This window comes from Salmo trutta, chromosome 34 (assembly GCF_901001165.1).
Source record: "Salmo trutta chromosome 34, fSalTru1.1, whole genome shotgun sequence".
NCBI lineage: Eukaryota > Metazoa > Chordata > Actinopteri > Salmoniformes > Salmonidae > Salmo > Salmo trutta.
Window position 1 is genome coordinate 10,877,320 of NC_042990.1, and position 6,000 is coordinate 10,883,319.

Consider the following 6,000-nt stretch of genomic DNA (forward strand, 5'->3'; position numbering starts at 1 on the left):
AGATACTCTACCTCAGGTGAGCAAAACCTCAAGACTTCCTTAGATATCGTGCACCAGCTGTTGTTCACATACACTACCATTCAAAGTTTGGTGTCACTTAGAAATGTCCTTGTTTTTGAAAGAAAAGCATTTTTTTTTGTCCTTTTAAAATAACATCAAATTGATCAGAAATACAGTGTAGACATTGTTAATGTTGTAAATGAGTATTGTAGCTGAAAACGGCAGATTTGTTATGAAATATCTACATAGGCGTACAGAGGCCCATTATTAGCAACCATCACACGTGTTCCAATGGCACGTTGTGTTAGCTAATCCAAGTTTAACATTTTAAAAGGCTAATTGATCATTAGAAAACCCTTTTGCAATTATGTTAGCTCAGCTGGAAACTGTTGTCCTGATTAAAAAAGCAATACAACTGGCCTTCTTTAGACTAGTTGCGTATCTGGAGCATTAGCATTTGAGGATTCGATTACATTCTCAAAATGGCCAGAATCAAATAACTTTCTTCTGAAACTCGTCAGTCTATTCTTGTTCTGAGTAATGAAGGCTATTCCATGCGAGAAATTGCCAATAAACTGAACATCTGGTACAACGCTGTGTACTACTCCCTTCACAGAACAGCGCAAACTGGCTCTAACCAGAATAGAAAGAGTGGGAAGCCCCGGTGCACAACTGAGCAAGAGGACAAGTACATTAAGTGTCTAGTTTGAGAAACAGACGCCTCACACATCACAAGATGATGTGATGCTGGTCTCCCTGTACCCTCGATCTTTCCCTCCAGTTCTGCCGACCCAGAGATGCCAACTGAACCTCAGTGTCTTCCACATGAGAAGGGCCCTGAGACACAAACATTCATTTCAGCAATGCTTTCAGTTTGCAGTGAGATGTATTCATTTGTACTCACTTCTTCCCCATCACCCTGTGTGATCTCAGACCCTGTAAGACAAAATATGAAACAATCATTTGTTTACAATGAGAGCAATACTTGTTGGGAGAATGCACACATTTCACACAAACCCTGGTAGCAAACAATTAGACAGTGTTCTTTACCTAGATTTGACAAGCACCTAGTCTGGAGCTCCTTCCTGCTTGTGTCCTGTCACGACAGGAAATCCCGAAATCATGTCATATGTTTGTAAAAATGTTGTTGCATGACGCATAGGCCAATGTAATAGCTTAATATGGACCTAAAAGCTTGTACAAACAAAATCAGAGGCATATAATGTAATAGAGTTTAGACATTTTTACCTGTACTGCAATTCTTTCTTTCTGTTCAGTCTGTCTATCAGCAAAAGGCCCAGCATTCCAGCCAAAAGCACCACGACACATAGTCCAACGACAGCTATCATCACCACAACTGAAAGACAAAAGCACAGTTCAACATGTGAAAATGTCACCTGTAATAAAGATATCAGGACGAAAGTTCATGCTCTCTGTAGTGAGTACAGCATGGAGGGTTGCTAACGGCAAACATAAAGCTGGATGGCACTTATGTTCTGTTTTTCAAGACCCTCAATTTTGAGCAACACACACTGCCATTTTAGTTTCACCACAAAGAGCAAAAACAGAGATTTGAACTACTTTTCATTCAGTCTAATTTGTGTCTGAATGTCCGTGGACAACGTACCATTTGTAGGTCCTGTCTCTTTGTTCTCTCTACCAACAACATCTGAAAATAGGTGAAGAATATAGGTCATGGAATTTACTTTCACAGCACAAAGTTAAAACCCTAGATTTGTGTTATTTTCATACTTGTAAAAATAATTGCATAATGTTGCTGTGTGTTACCTGTTTTCATAACATCAGTGAACCTCTGGATTTTGAGGTGATCTGAGTTTGCAAAAATAAATAAATAATCAAGTCAGGCATAAACATGGTATTTTAAATGAAAAGGGGAATGGCATTAGAGGGGTCTCTACAGTGTGGTTCCCCCAACGCTTTCTCTCACTGCTTTTCCTAGGAAGTGATTAAGTTGATTGTTGAGCCTGATCTTTTAATTAAATGAAAATGTCACTGTTAAAATAAAACATGGACAATTAAATAGATAAAATACCATTTGGAAAGCTCTACCTGTCAACACTGTTACTTTAGCTGCCGTTTCCCCATTACACAGGTACTTTCCAGAGTCCCCTGGCTGCAGATTGAGGTTCTGCAGGGCTCCATCTTCATCAAAGGAAAACCTGTTCTGTGGGTCCTCCCTCTCCCTTTTCACAGTTCCATTTTAACTTCCTGACTGATGTCTTGAGATGTTGCTTCAATATATACACATTTTTCTTCCTCATGACGCCATCTATTTTGTGAAGTGCACCAGGCCCTCCTGCAGCAAAGCACCCCCACAACATGATACTGCCACCTCCGTGCTTCACGGTTGGGATGGGGTTCTTCGGCTTGCAAGCCTCCCCCTTTTTCCTCCAAACATAATAATGGTCATTATGGCCAAACAGACATATTTGTGTTTCATCAGACCAGAGGACATTTCTCCAAAAAGTACGATCGTTGTCCCCATGTGCAGTTGCAAACTGTAGTCTGGCTTTTTTTATGGCGGTTTTGGAGCAGTGGCTTCTTCCTTGCTGAGCGGCCTTTCAGGTTATGTCGATATAGGACTCATTTTACTGGGGATATAGATACTTTTGTACCCGTTTCCTCCAGCATCTTCACAAGGTCCTTTGCTGTTGTTCTGGGATTGATTTGCACTTTTTGCACCAAAGTACGTTCATCTCTAGGAGACCGAAAGCATCTCCTTCCTAAGCGCTATGACAGCTGCGTGGTCCCATGGTGTTTATACTTGCGTACTATTGTTTGTAAAGATGAACGTGGTACCTTCAGGCGTTTGGAAATTGCTCCCAAGGATGAACCAGACTAGTGGAGGTCTACAATTTTTTTTCTGAGGTCTTGGCTGATTTCTTTTGATTTTCCCATGATGTCAAGCAAAGAGGCACTGAGTTTGAAGGTAGGCCTTGAAATACATCCACAGGTACACCTCCAATATTTTCTGGAATTTTCCAAGCTGTTTAAAAGCACAGTCAACTTAGTGTATGTAAACTTCTGACCCACTGGAATTGTGATACAGTGAATTATAAATGAAATAATCTGTCTGTAAACATTTGTTGGAAAAATGACTTGTCATGCACAAAGTAGATGTCCGAACTGACTTGCCAAAACTATAGTTTGTTAACAAGAAATGTGTGGAGTGGTTGAAAAACGAGTTTTAATGACTCCAACCTAAGTGTATGTAAACTTCTGACTTCAACTGGATCTACCTGAATTACCTCGTACCCCTGCACATCGACTCAGTACCGATACCCCTGTATATAGTCAAGTTATCACTCATTGTGTATTTATTATAACTTGTATTATTATGTGTAATTACCTTTTATATTTTCTCTATGTCTACATTGTTGGGAAGGGCCCGTATGAAAGCATTTCACTGTTAGTCTACACCTGTTGCTAACGAAGCATGTGATGAATAAAATTAGATTTGATACTTGTTAAAAGCCATTCATCATTTGAATGTAATTTCTTTCAAGGACAGTTGCGTTGCGTGGGTAAAATAACTGGGGAAGCCAAGCCAGAAAAAAAGCCATGTTACAACCTGTGTTGTGATAGTTGCGTCGTTTGCTCTATAACCTTTTAGTTCATATGCCTTGCGACCTTGATATATACAGTGCATACAGTATTCAGACCCCTTGACTTTTTCCACATTTTGTTACGGTACAGCCTTATCCTAAAATTGATGAAATATTTATTTTCTCTCTTTAATCTACATACAATACCCAATAATGACAAAGCGAAAACAGGTTGACATTTTTGCAAATGTATTAAAAATAAAGAACTGAAATACCTTATTTACATAAGTATTCAGACCCATTGCTATGAGACTCGAAATTGAGCTCAGGTGCATCCTGTTCCCATTCATCGTCCGTAAGATGTTTCTACAACTTAATTGGAGTCCACCTGTGGTAAATTCAATTGATTGGACATGATTTGGAAAGGCACACACCTGTCTATATAAGATCCCACAGTTTCAGAGAAAGGAGAGAGTAGCTCTTTGTTGGAGCGGGAGACTTAGACATTGGTTGTAGACGGAAGATGGCAGAAACTGAGGTTTTGATTGAAACTGAGTCGAGTGAGGCTAATAGTACAGGAAGTAAGAATTAGTGGGTTACAGTGGCAAAGGGAGAAGTAAAGCTATGTTGGAAAATAAGAAACCACCAGTCAAGGTTTAGGATCAATGCTTCTTGGGAAATCTGTTTAATTTATCCAGGAATATCTGGGATGTGAGTCGGTGAGCGTCACAGGAAGAGGTTTTCGATTTGTGCGTCTGCGGATGTAAATAGTTCGATGTAAATAGTCTGGTGGCCATTTGATTAATTGTTCAGCAGTCTTATGGCTTGGGGGTAGAAGCTGTTAAGGAGACTTTTGGTCCTAGACTTGGCGCTCTGGTACCGCTTGCCGTGCGGTAGCAGAGAAAACAGTCTGACTTGGGTGACTGGAGTCTCTGACAATTGTATGGTCTTTCCACTGACACCGCCTATTATATAGGTCCTGGATGGCAGGAAGCTTGGCCCCAGTGATGTACTGGGCCGTATGCACTACCCTCTGTAGCACTTTACGGTCAGATCCCGAGCAGTTGCCATACCAGGCGGTGATGCAACCGGTCAGGATGCTCTCGATGGTGCAGCTGTATAACTTTTTTAGGATCTGGGGACCCATGCCAAATCTTTTCAGAGAGGCCCCCGTGTTGTGGATCAGAGTGGCGGATGTGTTGTTACTTACCCTTACCAGCTGGGGGCGGCCCGTCAGGAAGTCCAGGATCCAGTTGCAGAGGGAGGTGTTTAGTTCCAGGGTCCTTAGCTTAATGATGAGCTTCGTGGGAACTATGGTGTTGAACACTGAGCTGTAGTCAATGAACAGCATTCTCACATAGGTGTTCCTTTTGTCCAGGTGGGAAAGGGCAGTGTGGAGTGCGATTGAGATTGCGTCATCTGTGGATCTGTTGGGGCGGTATGCGAATTGGAGTGGGTGTAGGGTTTCCGGGTTGATGGTGTTGATGTGAGCCATGACCAGCCTTTCAAAGCACTTCATGGCTACCGACGTGAGTGCTACGGGGTGTTAATCATTAGGAAGGTTACCTTCGCTTCCTTGGGCACAGGGACTATGATGGTCAGCTTGAAACATGTAAGTATTAAAGACTTGGTCAGGGAGAGGTTGAAAATGTGAGTGAAGAGACTTGCCAGTTGGTCCGCGCATGCTTTGAGTACACATCCTGGTAATCTCTCTGGCCCCGCGGCTTTGTGAACGTTGACCAGTTTAAAGGTCTTGCTGTCATCGGCTACCGAGAGCGTTATCACACAGTCATCCAGAACAGCTGGTGCTCTTGTGCATGCTTCAGTGTTGTTTGCCTCGAAGCGAGCATAAAAGGTATTTAGCTCGTCTGGTAGTCCGTAATAGTTTTTAACCCCTGCCACATCCGGTGTTGTGGGATTCAATCTTAATCCTGTATTGACGCTTTGCTTGTTTGATGGTTATTCTGAGGGTGTACTGGGATTTCTTCTAAGTGTCCGGATTAGTGTCCCGCTCCTTGAAAGAGGCAGTTCTAGCCTTTAGCTCGATGCGGATGTTGCCTGTAATCCATGGCTTCTGTTTGGGATATGTACGTACGGTCACTGTGGGGACGACGTCGTCGATGTACTTATTGATGAAGCCAATGACTGAGGTGGTATACTCCTCAATGCCATTGAATGAATCCCGGAACATAATCCAGTCTGTGCTAGCACAAACTAAATGGGCTCCCGAGTGGCGCAGCGGTCTAAGGCACTGCATCTCAGTGCAAGAGGCGTCCCTGGTTCGAATCCAGGCTGTATTACATATGGCCGTGATTGGGATTACCATAGGGTGGCGCACAATTGGCCCACCGTCTTCCAGGTTTGGCCGGGGTAGGATGTCATTGTAAATAAGAATTTGTTCTTAAATAAAAATAAATTAATGCTGCACAAATGT